Below are 21,046 nucleotides of genomic sequence, written 5' to 3'. Positions count from 1 at the left end.
AAAACACATCTTTGTGCACTCTGGGCAAGTGGCTCCATCTTAACTTAAAATTGGGGCAAGGTATTGGAAGGGAGAAGCAGACCAATATTAGGAACTGGGGAAGTGATTGTCCAGTGACTGCAAGGGAATGCTCTGAAATGGGGTCACGATCTCCAGTTTCTTTTGTTCTTGAATCAGTTATCCTAGTTACAGTATTTTACTGCCTTCCAATATTCTGAAAAGCCGTAATTTCAAAGCCAACCTTTCAATGTTCTGGAAATCATAGAATTCATAACTTGTTTTTGTGATCCAAAAAATTTGTGAAGTTTTTAAAAAATAATTGTTCACATATATGAGAAATCAAGTTTTTTAAGGAGCTTGTACAGTAGTCTGTAAAGTCTTTGTATTTTACCATTTGACCTTTTTTTTTTTACTTTCTCTTCCTTGTCACACATATTGCCCCTCCCTGCCCCCAAGAAAAACCCCTACCTCAGATCCTGTCTTTTTAGTTTTTTTTTTTTTTTCCTGGTTGCACCTAATACATGGCAGTGAAAGTATATTATCCTAAAAACTTATCCTTGGTTCTAGTTAAATCAGAGCCAGGAAAAATAATTTTACTTATAACTGTGTTGCTAGTTATCCAAGAGATGAGAGAGAGGGGAAAGATACAATTTTATATAGTCAGGTCAGGGTTAGATACTTAGGTTAGGCTGTCTTCTTAAAAAAAATTACTATTTTTTTAGTAATTGGGGACATTTTCTTCAGGAGGAAGATCGATTTCTGTCCTGAATGTGACATGTGTTAAAGATAAAAAAGTTTGTTTTCTGCTGAAACCAGATTCTTTATCTCTGCTACTTTCATTTGGAGAAATTGGTATAAGTTTTGTTCTTATAAAATATAAATCCCTCTCTCTTTCAGTCTCTATTTTTAATATGAAAATGAGATGATTCTTTACAAATATTAAAAAAAAAACCCACCACGTAAAAATCTATCTAAAAAAGAAGCAATACATAGAAGCAGCTTTTAAAAATGGAACTAATCAATGGTAAAGATTTTTGTGAAGACCTAAATTCTAGAGATAATTTTTTGGCAGTTTTGTGATTGATTCTTTAAGTTCATTATACACTATATCAATGAACTTAAATCTAAGTGTATTGTTCCAAAATTAGACTAGATATATTTTCATTATCTAGAACTACTGAGTGTATAATATACACTATTTCACTGTGGTACAGTTGCCATCACAGTGTGATAAACGTAATTCTTAGGGATTTTGTTTTTTAGGAGTTTTTGTTTTGCTAGTTTAAAACTTGGTAGAATTGTGTATTCCTAGAACAGAGGACAGAGTATAATACTAAGTGGTTTCAAACACTTGGTGTTAACTACTTCAGCTAGTTCAGGTTGTGGACTTGACTTACACCTTAGGAATTTGAGTTTTCTCTTCAGAAGGGTAGCAATTAAATTTTTTGTTTTTCATTTTTTTGTCCAAATAGTAACAGAAGAGGGTTTAGGAGCCTAGAGGACCCGTTAAAGGGGATATTCTGAGAACAAAGAACAAGGTTGTTGACCTGCTGCATTGCTCACCCATACTGTCTTACTAATTTATGAATTGAGCAACTATTTGAGTGCCTGCTCTGTGTCAGTCACTTTTCCAGGGGTTGGGGATATAGCAGTGAATGAAATAGGCCCAAGCAAATCTCTGCCCTCGTGATTTACATCGTAGTGTATGAGTTGGAGACTAGTGTTTGGAGAAAAGCAAAGAAGGGGAGGATGATAAGGGAGGGCTGGTGGTCAGGTACAGTGGAATGCTTCAGAGTTTGGTTGCAATTTAAAATAACTTAGAGGAGTTCTCCAAAATGACATTCAAGCAAAGACCTGTGGGGATGTGACTGAGCTATCCAGGCAAGAGCATTCTAGAGGGAGCAACTGCAATGACTTTTTTTTTTTTTTTTTAAGATTTTATTTATTTGAGACAGTGTGTGCACCCACATGGGGGTGGAGGTGGCAGAGGGAGAAGCAGATTCCCTGCCACCATGCAGGGAGACTGAAGTGGGACTCTAGCCCAGGACCCTGGGATCATGACCTGAGCCAAAGGCAGACAAGCTTAACTGACTAAGCCTCTCAGGCACCCCCGTAACTGGTTATAATCAGTAACAAACTTGAAAATTGAAAATTAAGCAGGTGCATTTTGTAATGCATTTAGATTACCATTTTAGTAGCTTAGTTTCCTAAAATATGATGTATGTGTATAATTAACCTGAGAAACAATTGATGGTCAAGGTAGAAGTTTGTGCTTTGATGCTGTTGCTTTTGGTTTCAAAGTGCTCTTGAAAAGGCAGATTGTTGCCAACACATATTGGTTATTTTTCAGAGTATTTGCTACTCTATCTTTATTATTTTTGTTTCTCTTGCTTTCTTATAGTGGATAAAACTACACTTGAGCTGCTGTGCAACCATGCTGAAATGTCTGTCCTTATGTCCTCATGTCGGCTGTACTGCATTGCCACCGACTGGTGCAGATGTTACAGCCTCTCTTATTCTTTGTCAAACTATTCCTTGAAATATATGGTTGAATGCTTCTGTAGAAGTTCACCCCATTAACAATAAATTCCACATCAAAGTTGTTAGAAAATTGGTAGATTTAGAGTCTTGGTAATCTTATTTTTTAAAAATATGGCTTGTAGTTTATAAGACATACTGTACGATAATCTAAATGAAGGTACCGTACGTCTGCCTCATCAGGTGTAACAAAAGTCATGCATTAGGTTTGTGGTTGGCATCTCACTTGGTAATTTTTCAAAAGAATGATTCTCTGCCATTCACTTTACAGTGTATATTGTTGCCTTGGTAATATAGTGACTTATTTTTTGCTGCAAATGTATGCTTGTATGTGGGATTTCTGATACAGGCTGGCACATGATTTCATCCTTGATAGACTTAGGACCAAATTACTGTGTACTGATTGTGAAAAGGCTATTCTTTTGTGTGTTTTCTTACAAGAGAGCTTAAGAACATATAGCCTGACCTTAAGATTTCTTCTTCTAACTTCTCCATCTGGTGTACAAACCAATCATCTGATTTCCTAAACTAAAAGACTTCCTAATAATTGACCATCTTCTTAAACCCATCCTCCACTCCCACACCTCAAGTATTTCTTCTCTTTTTCCATGCTACTACCCTAGTGCAGATCCTTCATTTAAATCGTAGCTTATTAAATAGTTTCTTAGCTGAGTTCGTTTCTTATCTGGTTACCTTTGACAGTCCACCTTGGACTACAGGTACAAGATTGATAGTCAAAAACAAAGCTGAAAAAAAAAAAAAAAAAAAAAAAAAAAAAAAACAAAAACAAAAACAAAGCTGTTCTTCGTAGGAAATGGTAGCCTTCTGTTTCCCACCTAGGTTAAATGAAAACTCCTCTGCTTAGCTTTTAGAGTATGACTTGTACTTACCCATTTTAAAAATTTCTTCCACTTTTCAGGCTGGCACTACCTGTACTCATTCTACTGATACTCCATGTGACTAGAGATTTATTCTTACATTCTTCTAGACTACTCTTCCCTATTAATTATTATTCTTTTGAAAATCTGTGGCACTTGTAGTTTATAGTGTAGTTTTGTTAGCAGACTACTACAGCTGTGTTCCCCTGTAATGCTTATAGTCAGTAAAGTATATGATGTGATATATGATGTATGTAAAGCTATTTTGCATACTGTTTGGCACAGAGTTGGTATTCAGTAAATTATTGAAATGTTTTGAAGGCCTTTAAAGGCAGGGTTTCTGTCTTACCAAATGTAGTGCTATAACAGGCACTTAAATATCTTGCTTAGAGTTAATAGAGTTGTTTCTTGGAGGAACAGAAGCCTATTGTAACATGCTCTAGGTCCCAGTTTGTGTCCTGATGTGGGGAAGATTGGGTCAGATCTGTTAGGTGCTTGAGTCTTGTTCTTTAACTGACCCCATACACATGCCAACACAGCTACTGTTTAACTCCTTTTGCTTTTTTTTCTTTTTTCTTAATACATGAGAACTCAACATTTTAACAGTGATAATATGTTTGTTTTTAAAGATTTTATTTTGAGAGAGAGTGTGCAAAGGTGCGCACATGAGTCAGGGGGAGGGGCAAAGGGAGAGGAAAAGGCTTGGTGGGGAGCCCAACCCCAGGCTATCCCAGCACCCTGGGATCATGACCTGAGCTAAAGGCAGATGCCTGTCTGAGCCACCCAGGTGCCCCAATAATATATGTTTTTAATAATATTGTGTTGTTATGTTGGTAGTCTTCGTGACTATTTTTAATACGCACAGCATTTCATCCTGTGGTATTCTATTACTTAATACCTTTTTCTTGTATTAACTATTTTAATGTTATAGTATTCCATTGTATTTTGATAAAGTATTTTCTTCATTTTGGATACATTGTTTGAAGTGGAGTTTTTTAAGTTTTTTATTTATTAAAGATTTTATTTATTTATTCATGAGAGACACAGAGAGAAAGAGGCAGACACACAGGCAGAAGGAGAAGCAGGCTTCATCCCGGGACCCTGATGTGAGACTTGATCCCTGGACTCCAGGATCACACCCTAGGCCGAAGGCAGGCACTAAACTGCTGAGCCACCCAGGGATCCCTGGAATTATTTTTTTAAAGAGGGATACAAATATTTTGAGATGGTCCGATGGAGGGAAAGAGAATCTCAAGCAGACTCCCCACCGAGCACATGGAGCTTGATCCCAGGATCCTACGCTGAAATCAAGAGTTGGATGCTTAACCATCTGAATCACCCACGTGCCCTATGTACTTTGCATTTTATTTTATTATTTTATTTTTTTAAAGATTTTATTTATTTATTCATGAGAGACACAGAGAAGCAGAGACACAGGGAGAGGGAGAAGAGGGCTCCTCACAGGGAGCCGGATGTGGGACTCCATCCCCAGACCCAGGATCGCACCCTTGAGCCCAAGGTAGATGCTCAACCTCTGAGCTACCCGGGTGTCCCTTATTTTTTATTTTAAAGATTTTATTTATTTATTAGTATGAGAGTGAGAGCGTGAGCAACAGTGCACGAGGAGGAGGAGGGACAGGGAGAAGCAGACTCACTGCTGAGCGGGGAGATCCAATGCAGGGCTCAGTCCCAGAGCTCTGGGATCATGACCTGAGCTGAAGGCAGATGCTTAATCGACTGAGCCATCCAGGGGGCCCCATGTACTTTGTGTTTTAAAAACAATACATTTGGGGTTCTTCCTTGTTGACACTGTATTAGTTTGCTAGGGCTGCCATAACAAAGACTAGAATAGGTGATTTAAATAGTAGAAATTTATTTCCTGACAGTTCTGGAGGTTAGAAACCCAAGATCAAGGTGTTGACAGGGCTCGTTTCATCTGAGGACTTCTCTCGGCTTATAGGTAGCTGACTTTTAGTGTCTGCACCTGGTCTTCCCTCTTTGTGTACTAATCTTTTAAGGATACCAACCATGTTGCTTTAGGGCTCACCAGTATGACCTCATTTTACCTTACTTTAAAGGCCCTGTCTCCAAATACAGTCAGTCATATTTTGAGGTACCAGGGGCTAGGACTTCAACATAAATTTTGGGGGGTTATAGATAAAACTGCCTCTCCCAAATTATATCTATAGTAGGCACTATAGTTCATTTTAAAATATTTTTATAATTATAATATTCCTTTGTTTTGTAACTTACCAGTGCCCTGTTAGTTGACTTATAGTCTCCTGTTTTTGCTTCTGTAAGCAAGGCTGTGGTAAATATCCTTATGCTTACCTCTTGAGAAATGGAGTTGCTGGGTCAAAGAATGTACGTGTTAAATTTTGGTAGGTGTTGGCCCAGACCTTGTAAGTCTTGTTTCTGTTGTTTTGAAAGCAAAAATTTGCCTTGTGTATTAGGTACTAATCTAAAGCCAGATTTGGTTTGAAGAGTACGTGATTTGCTTTCACTTAGCACTTTGATGGAGTATAAACACAGCCCCCTCCCTATACAAGATTGTCTAGATAATCAGATTCTAAATTGATCGCTTATCTGGGTTACTTTATGATGATAAAAAAGACCTCGTATTTCAGTATTAAGTGCTGTACAGAACAGGAACTCAGTTAATTCTTAAGCCTGTGATGTTAATACTATTTCTGTTTTATGGATGGAGAAACAAAGTCTTAGAGATGATGACTAGCTTGCATAAAGTTGCACAGGAATGGAGATATGGGTTTAGGATTACTGGACTTGAAAGCTTCTATGCTTTGACTACTACTCTTAGATTGTCTTCCTTGGGCTAATTAGAGACTTGATAAATACTTGTATAATTAAGTTATGTTAATTTATCTCTTCTTAAAATAGAGGCGGATTACAACCGTTTATGTAACATTCTGAATCCTCTGACTACAAACATGACGTTTAGTTTTAATTGTTCTTCAAGATCAGAGTGTGGGGATTTCAGAAAGGATTAATTTGGCAAATAAGGCTGCAAGTAGAAGTGAAGATTTTTCTGAATTTCCTTTTATATATGGTGTTTCGATGCTTTCATTTAATAGTTATAGTTCTGATCTTTATCTTAGGCCCATTTTGGTCTTTGCAAATTTTAATTGGGGATGAGAATGCTATATATTCTGTGACAGGTGATCTATTAGTGGCTTTATATACATCATTTCTTTTAATTTTTTTTTAATTTTTATTTATTTATGATAGTCACACAGAGAGAGAGAGAGAGGCAGAGACACAGGCAGAGGGAGAAGCAGGCTCCATGCACCGGAAGCCCGATGTGGGATTCGATCCCGGGTCTCCAGAATCGCGCCCTGGGCCAAAGGCAGGCGCTAAACCGCTGCGCCACCCAGGGATCCCACATCATTTCTTTTTATGGCAGTTTTGTAAGTTAGATGTGACTGTGTAGATGAGAAATTTAAGATGTAGAAGTGAAGTGACTTCCCGGGATCACACACTGAAGTGGAGCTAAGATTTGAACCCATATTTGCTTGTCTTTAAAAAATCCCATGCTTTTTTCGTATTAACTTTAGTCAGGAAGATTAAAAAAAAAAAATAATTAGGGCAGCCCGGGTGGCTCAGCAGTTTAGCGCCGCCTTCGGCCCAGGATGCGATCCTGGAGACCCGGATCGACTCCCACATCGGGCTCCCTGCAGGAAGCCTGCTTCTCCCTCTGCCTATGTCTCTGCCTCTCATTCTCTCATGAATAAATAAATAAAATCTTTAAAAAATATTTTAAATTAAATAAAAAAAATTTAGTCAGCAAGACTTAAAATTTTTTTGAATTTAATTAGATTAAAAATATATTATTATATATTTAAAATATATTTTACCCTTAATATAAGGTCAGTACTGCATTAGGTGTCTTGGGAAGTACAAGCCTAGTTTTTCAGAGAGCTTAAAATCTTTTTTTTTTTTATTTTTTATTTTATTTTATTTTTTTATTTTTTATTTATGATAGGCACACAGTGAGAGAGAGAGAGAGAGGCAGAGACACAGGCAGAGGGAGAAGCAGGCTCCATGCACCGGGAGCCGACGTGGGATTCGATCCCGGGTCTCCAGGATCACGCCCTGGGCCAAAGGCAGGCGCTAAACCGCTGCGCCACCCAGGGATCCCAGAGAGCTTAAAATCTATTAGAATAAACACATGTGAATAAAACCAGTATGATCAAGTACTTAGTTGTGTGATTCATTTGTTAAGTGAGTGCCTGTTTTGTATTTAGTATTGAACTGTTTTCTGGCAATACAACGGAGTCCCTACCTTTACAGAGATTTCCTTATTTTTAATGTCTCCTTCATTGCACTGTAACAAACAAGATAATTATAGATTATGACCATACTATAAAGGAAATAAACAGGGTAATATGATAGAAGTAAGGAGGGGGGGAAGCTGGATATTCCTGTGGATAGTGTGTGCCCAGGGGAGGATTTTCTGAGAAGAGGATGATTTGAGCTGAGATCTGAAGGAGAAGTCAGCAGCTTTAAGAGGAGGGGGAACAGTACTGGCAAGTATAAAGACCTGCAGGAAGGACAGGGCATATTGGAGGAATAGAAAGAAGTCTCTGTAGTTAGAGCATGGGAAGCAAAAGGGAGAGGAGTATAAATGAGATCTAAGAACTAAGCAAGGCCTTGCTATGGGGGTTCAGAAAATTGGGGCATTTTTTGATAGCCGAAATAGGGAAGGTGTCTCAGATAAGGTAGGAATCGGGGGTGGAAAGTTAGGATAGAATTAGGAGTTGTAAGGCTAGACATCTGTCTAGGGTTTAGAGAGATGATATGAATAAAGGCTTACACTTTGAAATAAGTACAAACCACACTGGATAATTTAAATAGTACCAGGCGATTGGCAGCTGTTTAGATGGGCAGAATAAGATGCAGACAAGCTGGTTGAACAGTTTTGATCCTGTTATTACCCCCTTTTTTCCTTTCTGTGTAGACCTCAGAGCTATGGCAAATTCAGATTTGAGATTTGGGATAAGCAAAACGCCCTTATCCTTAGTTATCTTTTTTTTTTTTTTTTTTTTTAAGATTTTATTTTTAAGTAACTCTATACCCAACGTGGGGCTTGAACTCACAACCCTGAGATCAAGTCTCATGCTCTACCGCGGTGCCCGTAGTTATCTGTTCTTTTGCATGAAATGGAGGGGGACTTTGAATGTGTTTAATATCTCCTTGGCCTTTCATAAGAGAATAAAATGATAATTGCCCTAATTAAGAGACCAGAATGGGAAAATTGCATAGGAGGGTGTCAGTAATGTTACAAAGGAGAAGAGAGTTTGTTTGGGATGGTGGTGATGGTGTTGTGTTACTTGTTCCTTGTCAGATACTCCACTTAGGGTTGTTGCCCCAGAGGACATGAGCTTTGTTCCAGGCACAGGAGGGATATGGCTATGTATAGGCCAGTACTGGCATATAGTAAGTGCTTATATGAGAAGTCCCCTTCTATGTGGAAAAGTAGATCAAGACTGTTATCAGAAGTTTGTGTTACTACACAGGACCCTAGGATCCAAAACATTTTTTTTCTTTCTTTCTGGAATTTTAAGTTGAACACAATACTACTAATGCCTCTTTACACTGTGAAGGGGTTCTTATTACAGAGAACACACCCAGAGGCTTTCTCACTGTTAAGCAAATATGCCTTGTGAATGTATGATCTATGGAAAAACTCCTGTGCTGTCTTGTTGGAGAATAAATTTTAGATATCCCACCTCCCCCCTTATTTACAAGTCTTGAATATTTTGAGGAAAAATCTTAACTGTAATTTCCATTCTCCTCCTCCTCCTTCTTCTTCTTCTTTTTTTTTTTTTAAGATTTTATGTATTAGAGAGTGAGCGCGTGCACATTAGCAGTAGCAGAGGGAGAGGGAGAATCAGGCTCTCCGCTGAGCAGGGAGCCTGATCATGACCTGAGCCAAAGGAGGTTGCTTAACTAACAAGCCACCCAAGCACTTCATTTCCATTCTCTTCTAATTAAATAGTACTCTTAAACATAACTAAATACATTCTTCAGTTTTACCAAATTTTTTGGAAATGTTAAATTTAAAAATTATCTTATTTAAATATTTATGAATTATATTTTTTAACGTTATTTTTTGATTCACAAATACAATATAAAATGATCACTCTGGCTAGTATCTCTTTGTTTTTGCCAATTTGAGGAAGGAAAACTCAACATTACAGCAAAAATAAGGACTTAAATTCTTACTGGATCAGACATTTTGGAATGAAGTCATTTTCATAAATGAAGCTGCCACAACAAACTTCTAGCAACACTGAAAACATTTTTACCACATAGATTAGTAATCTTTCACTTTATGAGCGCTGCTGTCAGCACTTTTCCCTGTAACAGTGGCTTCGTTTTTGTCATCCTGAGGACTCCTAGAACCTTAGTTTGAGAGCCCCTTCTTTCTTAGGTAGTTTGTGATTTCACACATAACAATTTCTTAAACAAGTGGCAGAAAATGGAGGAATTTGAATAATTGCTTTAATGAGTGGTTAATTTTGCTGTCCAACACTCTGAATTAATTAATGCTGCTTTTTTTTTTTTTTTTTTTTTTTTTGAGAGGGAGACAGTGTGTGTATGTGTGCGCACAGGCAAGTGGTGGGTGGGGGTGGGGGCAGAGGGAAAGGGAGAGAGAAAATCCTAAGGAGGCTGCATGCTCAGCATGGAGCCCGATTTAGGGCTTGATCTGAGGACTCTGAGATGACAACCTGAGGTGAAATCAAGAGTTGGACACTTAACCAACTAAGCCACCCGAGTACCCCTGTAAGTAATGCATTTAATTAGCAGCTGAAGATACTAGGAATTTTTTTTTAAGATTTTATTTATTTATTCTTGAGAGAGAGAGAAAGAGAGAGAGAGAGGCAGAGACACAGAGGGAGAAGCAGGCTCCATGCAGGGAGCCTGATGTGGGACTCGATCCTGGGACCCCAGGATCACACCCTGGGCCAAAGGCAGGCGCTGAGCCACCCAGGGATCCCTGGCCTTACTACTTTAAAGCAAAACAAATTAAAAACACATAACTTCCCTCTTTTTTTTTTTTTTTTTAAGATTTTATTTATTTAATCGTGAGAGACAGAGGCAGAGACGTAGGCAGAATGAATGAGAAGCAGGCTTCCTGTGGGAGCCTTATTTTGAACTCAGTCCCAGGACCCGGGATCATGACCTCAGCCACTGAGCCATCCAGGTGCCCCAATCTCCCTCATTTTTATATACTCACTATGAGGAACCACGTCACTTGCCACTTTTCCTTTCTTTTCTTTCTTTTTAAAGATTTTATTTATTTGTTTGACAGAACGAGAGAGCACACATAGGGGTAGAAGGAGAGAGACAAAGAGAAGCCGAAGCAGGCTTCTCCCTGAGCAGGAAACCTGATGCGGGGCTCCATCCTAGGACCCTGGGATCATGACCTGAGCCGAAGGCAGTGCTTAACTAGCTGAGCCACCCAGGCACCACCTCTTACCTTTCTTGATAGTGGGATTCTGGCCTTCACTAATTTCTTCCTGTTAGAATAGACACCTAGAAGATGGAACCATAAACAAACTAAAACCAATTTCTAGAGAAGATGTGCTAGCTGGCTTGGAAGTGTGGAGGAGAAAGTGGGGAAAAAAGATAAAATTTGAATATTGAATGAAATACTTAAGATGATGTATTCTTAGCTCCCATTCCAGTAATTAGTGTAAGAAACTAAGCTATATTGTTTACATAAAAAAACTTAAATTTGCAACAAGATGATGTCTAAAAAGCTCAATCAAGTAAACAAGGTCTGGGACTTTTACTCTCCTTATAAGCCTTGTTGTATTAGCCTGGTATTGTTTTATGGATGCGAGCCGAAGACATGAGACTCCTGGGTGACAAAGAATTTAATTATTAAAGGAACAGCCAGTAGCAGGTCAGTGTCTGTGTTGCTTCCCTTTGCCGCCAAGACTTCCACATGGTAGATATGGTGGGTTTGTGTCTCAGCTAAGGAGCATTGAGCTTGGGAACCCACTGTTTAATAGTAAGCAGGAAGTAAGCCAGCTCTTTGTCCTAGAGAGACACATTATTGTATTCTTCAAGGTTATTTGCTGCAAAAACCCTACAGTGTCACCTGGCCTGGGTGGGCTGGTCAAGACCTTGCATTTCTTAGCATACTCAGCCAGCTGTATAGGAGCACAAGGGACCCATGGGAGACTGTCTTTCCTGACTCAGGGTTGTCTACTTTTTAGTAATTGAAAGCTATTTTACAGGATTCTAATTTTATTTTTCAAATTGGAGTGGATACGCTTACTGAAAACTGAGGCAAACTGCTGTTCATATGAAGCTGCTTTTGGATTTTTATTAGGGCAGATAACTTTGAGCAGTAGCTATATTGCTTTGGCTTTTTGAATGAATGCCAAAGTTTTCTAAGATTATTTGCTATTTACTGAGGACTCTGAAAACAAATTATAAAGTTTGAAAAGAATGGTCTTTATGTGGTTTGTTCTTTATTTGCCTGAAGGCTTAAGAGTTGGAAAAGAATATCAGGATACATGGGCGTTAACAATTTAGCTTTGGGGGAAGTCCTTTGCTTTTAAGCCAGAAAATCTACAAAAAGATGGGGTTAAGTTAGTTTATGAAAGGGTATTTCAATTCTAAAAAAAAAAAAAAAAAAATTCTTATTATTTATTTTGGTTCTTTTATGTAATATTGGGTGAGCTCATATAATTGACCTCTTAAATTTTGTTTGAAGCTTAACATTTATTTCAAGGTTTAAAAACATTCCTTTTATAGTGTATTGTTTGTTTTGCGGGAGAAAGGTAATTATGATGGTGTAATAGGATTTTTGGGTAGGATTTTCTCAACAATATTGTGTGTTTAGTTCAACATATAAGGTTAGCCATATTTGAACCATATTTGGTTCTGACTCAAAACCAAACAAGATGATGTGTTAGAACATCTGCATACATGTGAATGCATGGGATATGTCTCTAGTTTGAGTATTTTGTTTTGGGTTACTTAACAGTTGCATGGGCAGATATTTTAAAAATTATGCTTTGGGGCAGCCCTGGTGGCGCAGAGGTTTGGCGCCGCCTGCAGCCCGGGGTGTGATCTTGGAGACCGGGATCGAGTCCCACATTGGGCTGCCTGCATGGAGCCTGCTTCGCCCTCTGCCTGTGTCTCTGCCTCTCTTTCTCTCTATCTCTCATGAATAAATAAATAAAATCTTTTAAAAAAATAAAAATTATGCTTTGCATCTGATACTATAATGTATAGCAGAAAGTTATAAAAAATACCCTCTGAGGTGACTGGATTTGGGAGGAGAGACAAGTGATGCTGATTTTATTTGTTCTATATAAATTCCTGTAGCCAAATCATTGGATAGGTAAGGAAGGCTTGTGAAATTCAGGGTTACTATTGTCTTAATTTATGTAGTGCCTTCTTCCTAGGTATGAAAATGGGTTACTTCAGGGAGAAATGTATTTAGAATGAAAACAGTATTATTTTTGATGTATTTTGTGTTAGTGTAAAAGCTGTTTGTTTTGATACCACTGCTGTCAGTTCAGTTCTGACACTGACTCTGAGAGTGAGTACAGACCCCACAGTTTAAGAGCTTAGGCCCGTCCCATAAGACTGCTTCCATTTCAGGCACTGGTTGTGAATGGAGTGCTCAGGCTGTCTGCCTTTCTGGCTCGCCTGTTCCCCTAGCCCCCGCTCAGTTTTGACAGTTCAGTAGAATGACTCACAGAACTCAAGAAAATATATTTACTCATTTACTGTTAAGGATACAACTCAGTCTAATGAAGAGGAGATGTATAGGACTGTGGGGGTGGGGCACAGAGCTTCTGTGTCCTCCCTAGGCGCATGGCACACTCTTGCACATCCTTGTGTTTACCAGGTTGGGAGCTCTCCAGATCTCTTTGTTCAAGAGTTTTCACAGAGCTCAACCTCCAGTGGGCTTCCCCAGCTCCCCTTCCTGAGCTTGGTAGGGTTCCAGCCCCTTAATCACTTAGTCTTTCTGGTGAGCAATCCCTTCTAGAAGCTGTCTGGGGACCCCACCCTAACGTGGCCCTGTTATGTTAGCATATACTCTTGTGTGATTAGGAAGGGATCATTATGAAAGACAAAAGATGCTCCTATCATCTAGGAAATTCCAGGGGTTTTAGGAGCTCTGTACTAGGAACCCAGGAGAAAGACCAAAACTTATTTTACCACATTGAAATTCTTGAAAAATTTACTTGCTTTTCTTTTTTTGTTATTTTTTTGTTTTTATTTTTCCCTTAACTTGCTTTTCATTTATTTTGTTTACTGTTAATATTTGACATAGTTCTTTGAGAATATATATATATATATTTTTTTTTTTTTGCAAAAGATGCTCATTTTTAGTAAAACTTAATCTTCAGATCTTTTCATACACTGTGCTTTGTACCTAGAATGAACCTACTGGGCAGGGGCATCTGTAGCTAGGAGCTTCCTCTTACCCCGTACTGATCTTTTCCCTAGGGATTGGATTGTCTGGTGGGGTTCAGTGGGCAGCCAGCCAGTAATAATGGTATTATAGAGAGGGTTCCATGGCTTCTTTAAACTTAGAGCTCAAGAACTCCAGAAAACTTAAGGGACTGTAGTTCTGAGATTCTCAAGAGGGAATTGGACCTCTAAAGCATTCAAGAACCTAGGAGATAGGGGTTTTAATGTCATCATGTGGTGGAATGGTGGGTACTGGGAAGGAATGTGGAAAGATACACCTTATTTCACAATTTATTTTGCTTATGATTGGCAGAATCATTTTTTTTTAAAGGGCACAAACCCTTTAATTATTATTATTATTTTTTTATGATAGTCACACAGAGAGAGAGAGAGAGAGGCAGAGACATAGGCAGAGGGAGAAGCAGACTCCATGCACCGGGAGCCCGACGTGGGATTCGATCCCGGGTCTCCAGAATCGTGCCCTGGGTCAAAGGCAGGCGCTAAACCGCTGCACCACCCAGGGATCCCCGGCAGAATCATTTTTATGCTTAAAGTTCCCCAGCCCCAGTTCTAAGTGCTGGTACAATTGAACTTCAGTGTTAAAGAGGAAGAGTATTTAGTTATTGATGTAAAATAACTTTTCTAGCTGCCCTGGATAGCAAAATGGTAATTAGTACTACGTAGCCTGTTTGCTGCTATAGTGATTTGACGTTTTTAAAAAGGAAGCTAATGTAGGATAGAGACATGTCTGGCCTAGTTATTTCCACGTTGCTGAAGCTGGCATTGTAGGTGTTGCAAAGCCAAAGTCTTCCATGGTTGCTTGCCCCCTTCCCATCTGTGGGTCATCTGCTGATATTTTAATATGTGAAATTACTAATTAGTAATACATGTCAAATGCTTTATAGAACAGTCTTAATTAAATTGCAACTTGACTTTGAAATGACCACCTTTGTAGTTACAGCTAAATTTGACTGTATTTGTAGTAAGAACAATGAGTACTATAATTATTTTGGCAATAGAAAAATTCATGTGCTCTTCTCTAAGTGGTATGGAATTGTTCCTGTTTAAAATTTATATTGACTAAAATAAAATAAAATAAAATAAAATAAAATAAAATTTATATTGTCTTGAAAAGTGCCTTTAATCATTCAAGAATAATAGCTAACACTTAGTAAGCATTTATTGTATGCCAGGCAGTGTTCTAAATTCTTTACATATATTATTGTATTCAATCAACGTACCCTATGAAGAAGGCCTTATTACTATTTTCATTTTTGGAGGGAAAACAGCCACAGAGAAGTTAGACCCAGTCTGACTTGTGAACTAATGCTTTTAACTGGGGACCCACAACCAGTTTCTAACGTTGCTGAGCTTAGATTAGGAAGCCTAAGAAATGGAAGATTTATGGAAATAAAGAAAGGGGAAGAGCAAACTCTGCCTTACTAATTCTTCCCTTCTCCCCAATAAAATTTAGTAGTTTGCAGGGTGAAGAAACAGGAAATGAACTTAACTCCTGTTTCTTGCTTCCTCTTCTCCCTTCCTCTTCCCAGTGCTGGCAGCTGTTATAGGTATATACTTGCCACTCCATTTGCAGTGATCATGTTTTTTAATCACTGTTACTTTTCAGGAGAGGTAGTGGCCAGTATAGTATTTTAGAGTAGGTGCATGGCAGTCATACCACTAGGGTTTAAATTCTAATTCTGCTGTTAACTACCTGAGTAATCTTGGTCTACTTAACTTTACTGTGCTTCATTTTTCTTACCTGCAAAATGGGGATAATATAGTACATACCTTGTAGGGTTGTTGGGAAGATGAAATGTACAAAAATAGGTAATATGTTTGGAACATATATAGCACATATTAAGTGCTATGTAAGTGTTTGCTATTATTATTATTATTATTATTATTATTTGAGAGCACTTTTAGGTTGAACTAATAATTGAAATGCCTCTGAAGTATCTTGGTTCATGCTTTCTCAATATGTAATGTGAGTTTTTCATTAGTAAATGAAATGTAATGTAAATGTGAAATGCCTGACTAATACAACTAATTCATGTTGGTAATTTTGATTCTAGTTTAAGAAAATCACTTCTAGGTGATCTGAAATGCCAGTAGTGTTTATCTTTGCTTAGATTCTTGTGTTACTGGTATTCCTTGTCATGCTGTCATGTAAGATAGTAGTTCTCAAGCTTTATTATACGTTAGAATGACGTAGGGAGTGTTGAATTCTGATTTATTCGATTTGGGGTTTGGATCTGGGAATCTGAATTGTTAAACCCATTCGAGGTAATTCTGGTGGTCTGATAATTTTGGAATTGCTCATTTAGAGGCTAAATTCAAACATGTAGGCAGTGATGATTTGTAAACTAAAAACATTTATTTTGGCATTTAACAGTAGTGATTGGGTCTGTTCTTATACTAAATTATTTTGTTAACACCTGTTAGGTAACTTATTTTTAGAAACTACTCGTTAAATACATAAATAAGATACAGGAAATAGAAAAAAAATAATACAGAAGTCTTCACACTTGATCTTAGCCAAAAGGCAAAGAAGCAATTAATACAGAAGTCTTCAGATGAAGAAGTAGTTGGGTGGATTTCTTGTTTCGTGTGTGTGTGTGTGTGTGTGTGTGTGTGTGATTAGCTAAATAGCAAATATATTCAGTTCATTTTAACTTAATGTTTTTGGTGTACCAGCTTGTGCAAAGTATGAAAAGTTTTGATTAGGTAATAATCCACCAAAGAGAAAAAGTACTAAGTTTTGACCCACTGGATGAAAATAGGTGTGAAGTAGGATTGATTTAACTACCACACTTAGTAGATGAATTTATGTATATTGGGTATGTGCTGTGAGCTGTAAAGTCCTTTTATGTTATTTAATTTTTATTACAACTATGCAAGGTGTTGACATAATTCTGTATTACAAATAAGAACTTTTAGGCAAAAAGAGGTGAAGACCCTTGTCCAGGTCACAAGTAAGTGCTGAACAGAGATTAAAACTCAGAGTTTTCCTGACTTCAAAGTTAAGAAAATTATTTATATGTGAAGCTTATGGATTTTGGATAGGTTTTCCAACTTTTTAGGCAGGACACACAAAGAGTGGCCCCCCAAAGAGTGGCTTGGGGGCTGGTTCTTTTGCTGGGACAAGAAAAGATAGAAACTTCTAAAAGTTCTCAAAGTAGTAATGTTTGTTTAATGATCTAGCCAAACTATATGCAGGGCACATCTCTATTACACGAATCCATTATCTTCCATTGGAAAATCTTAAAAAAGATTGCCTTCAGAAAGTCTGTCAGTTAGCTTTAATGAATTTGTGCTTAAGAATGCAGAGAGGGGAAGCACCTAGGTGGCTCAGTTGGTTATGCATCTGACTCTTGATTTTGGTTTGGGTCTTGATCTCAAGGTCATGAGTTCAAGCCCAGGATATGCTGGGTGTGAAGATTACTTAAAAAAAAAAAAAAAAAAAGAATGCAGACAGATTTATGAGCCCATTTGAAATATTGTTACCTTTGTTCCTAAACTTACATTGTAGATTTCTTCTGGTACAAATTGTGTTGTATCCATGTGTTTTACTTTATAGTTGAAAGTTTCCTGGTGGCCAGAATGATCTCTCTCTCTCTTAAAGGTTTATTTATTTGAGAGAGAGAGAATGGTTCCCAACGTGGGGCTTGATCTCACAACCCATGAGATCATGGCCTGAGCCAAAACCAAGCGTTGGGCACATTTAACAACTGAGCCACCCAGGCACCCCAAGAATGATCTCATTAACATCTTCTTATTCTTGCTGATATGAGAGAGAGGTACTGCATTTAAGGCTTCCACAGAAAGAACCAGTATTCTGAGACTACTATTTTTGTGAATGGCCTGCTGAGGACAGCTAATTTGGGTGGAATTTCCAAACATATTTATAATATAGAAAAAAGGAAATTCAGTGTGAATCAGATTTAAATGATTCTTTTTAAATACAGTTATTAATGAAATCTCTTTTTTGGAATGTTTTAGACCAGCTCCGATCTTGTCCATCATAGGTTGTGATAGTTGTGATTGTGATTTCACACGAGACAGTCATAGCTCTGATCATGGGAACTTTTTTGTTTTCAGTTTCCTCTTATTCCCTCAGGAGTCCTAATGAAAATTTCAAGAAGCAATGGTCTTCTTCCACTAGGAGTTCAGAGCTGTGGCCTATGATTTTATATTTGTTTGTTAGTATGGGTTATAAGTCTTAAAAGTGAATACCAGATATAGGATGAAGATAAGGAGCTTCATATTTGGGTATGACAATTAATTTGATTGCAACCACAATTAAAATTTAGGAGGAGGAGGCAGCCCAGGTGGCTCAGCAGTTTAGCGCCGCCTTCGGCCCAGGGCATAATCCTAGGGACCCGGAATCGAGTCCCATGTCGGGCTCCTTGCATGGAGCCTGCTTCTCCCTCTGTCTGTCTGTCGCTCTGTCTCTCATGAATAAATAAAATCTTTAAAAATAAATAAATAAAATTTAGGAGGAGGTTTTATCTTAGATGTTTTTGAGTCAGAGTCTCAAAAGTGATCAGCTTAACTGTGAAGTTACTTGATAAATCCAGATATTACTATAATTTCAGTGATTCTAAGACCTTTTTCTCCCACATTTAGCCCTTTTAAATTTAGGTTGTATTTAAAAACTATTGGCTTCTTAGAATCTATGAAATATAGTAATTAGGATATCAATTCTGCTGCTGTAACATAGAAATCCAAACTACTAGGGACTTAATGAAAGAGAGGTTTCTTTCTATCCTGTGTAAAAGTCCTGAAGGCAATCCAGGGCTAGTCCTTCTTATTGTGTTACTCATCCTTAACATCTAATTTGTGTCTTGTGGTTCAGTATGACTGCTTCAGCTCTCATCATCATGTCTGTATTCTAGCCTACAGGCTGGAACAGGGAGACTATTCCCTTGCTTTTAAGGCTAGTCCTGAAAGTTGCATCCATCATTTCCACTCCCATTAATCACAGTGGTCACATCCAGCTGCAAAGGAATTTAGGAAACGTAGTCTGTTTTTACTGGGGACCATATGCTTTGGTGAAAATTCTTTTGCTAAAAAAGAAAGGAAGAAATGGTAGACTGCTAGCAGTCTCTTCCACAGTGGTCAGCCATTACTTTCTGCCCAGTATTTATGATTAAACTCTATATTAAAAAGTCACCTGGTAATAATGATTGGGAGAAGTAGAAGGTATAAGAACTGAACCTGAAATAGATTTGTAGGCATCTGGAAAATATTCTGTAGAATGATCAGAACTCTGTTTACCTTTCTTTTCTTCACTGTGAGTTGAAGAGAAATTCTATAGGAGAGCTTTTTTTTTTTTTTTTTTTCCAGCAGAACGTTTATGCTTTTCTTCAGTGATGGATTCAGGAACCATGAGAAGACAGCTGTTTCCTCTTTTTTATTGTTATGTAAAACACTTTTTGCAAAACACATTCTTTAGGAGTAATTCTTTACACTTAGTACTCAGTGTGCTTAGTTATTTTGATAAATAATTTTGATTTAGTTTAGAAATTAAGATTTTAACCTTTAGTGCTGTACTAGTATGAGTGATTCTGTAGTGCATTGTAAGGAAAAGAGAAGGAGCAAGATAAAAGGTTAAATAAAGAGAAATATAATAGGATGATTTTGAGGAAAGGGAGAGTGTATATTTCCTTTACGTTACTCCTAATGTATGTATAGAGATGTTAATAGATATTTATATTAAGAGTACTGTAGGATGACGTAGGCATGACATCCAGCCCAGAGTTAGGTGGTTCTGACATTTTTATGGTTAGTAAGGTGGTTGCTCTCGCCACTAAGAAATTGTAATCCCTTCAGGATTGTAATTGAAATAGGACTTTATCTTAAAATGTAGGTATACAGAGCATGATGTTTCTTCATTCTTCCCAAAAAACTTAAAAGTTTTCATTGATGGGATGCCCAGGTGGCTCAGTTGGTTGGGCATCTCTGGCTCTTGGTTTCAGCTCAGGTCATGATCTCAGGGTCCTGGGATCGAGCCTGCTTTGTGCTCCATGCTCAGTGGGGAGTCTGCTTGAAGATTTTCTCCCTCTTCCTCTGCCCTTCCTCCTGTGAACACACTGTCAAAGATAAATAATTTTATTTTTATTTGATTTATTTATTTTTTATAAAGTTATTTATTTATTTGAGAGAGAGCATGCACACAAGCAGTGGGAGGAGCAGAGGGAGAGGGAGGAGCAGAGGGAGAGGGAGAAGCAGGCTCCCCACTGAGCAAGGAGTCCGAAGTGGGGCTTGATCCCATTATCCTGGGATCACAACCTGAGCCGAAGGCAGATGCTTAACCAACTGAGCTACCCAGGCGCCCCAAATAAATTTTTTCTTAAGTTTTCATTGACTATAAGATGCCATTTATCGTAATTTCTTAGATGTCAAAATGTGGGGAAAAAATGATAATGATTTTAAGAATCCTTCAGTAGAGACATGTTCTGATTTTAAAGATGTTTATTTACAGAATATTTATTAGAGAGCTTGTGAGTGGGCATGAATGGGGGAGGGGCAGAGGGAGTACATCAGTGTGTTTTAGAGTGATCTGACTCTTCATTATAAAAATGTAGGTTTTAATCTTTCCATGCCATGAATATTGAATTAGTAACTAGGCAACCTGGTGTTAAAATAGCTGCTAAGACTGGGGATCACCTTGACCTTTCCAATTCCTCATATTGCTTTTCTCTTTGTGGTGGTGCTCTTTAGCTTGTTGGTTAAAGCTGGGTAACAATAGCTGTAAGATTGGATAAATGGACCATTCTTTAAATCAGTGACGTCAGTATTGCAGTCTAGGACACATACATCTGAAGGAAAAGTTTCACACAGTCATACTTGGCTCACTACATGGGATTCATTCTTTTTTTTTTTTTTTTTAATTTATTTTTTTTATTTTTTTTTTATTTATGATAGTCACAGAGAGAGGGAGAGAAAGAGAGACAGGCAGAGGGAGAAGCAGGCTCCATGCACCGGGACTCGATCCCGGATCTCCAGGATCGCGCCCTGGGCCAAAGGCAGGCGCCAAACCGCTGCGCCACCCAGGGATCCCTTTTTTTTTTTTTTTAAAGATTTTATTTATTTATTCATGATAGTTACACAGAGAGAGACAGAGAGGCAGAGACACAGGCAGAGGGAGAAGCAGGCTCCAT

General features: G+C 38.0%; 1 protein-coding gene across 2 annotated transcripts in view; it reads left to right on the top strand.

The window, feature by feature from the left end:
* CDC42 (cell division cycle 42) overlaps positions 1 to 21,046 on the top strand; it is a 47,596-nt gene that overhangs the window by 7,712 nt on the left and 18,838 nt on the right. The gene's annotated exons all lie outside the window — the stretch shown is intronic.

This window comes from Canis lupus, chromosome 2 (genome assembly GCF_011100685.1).
Source record: "Canis lupus familiaris isolate Mischka breed German Shepherd chromosome 2, alternate assembly UU_Cfam_GSD_1.0, whole genome shotgun sequence".
Taxonomy (NCBI): Eukaryota; Metazoa; Chordata; class Mammalia; order Carnivora; family Canidae; genus Canis; species Canis lupus.
Note: the sequence above shows the minus strand (reverse complement) of the source record. Positions and strands in the feature narration are given on the sequence as shown.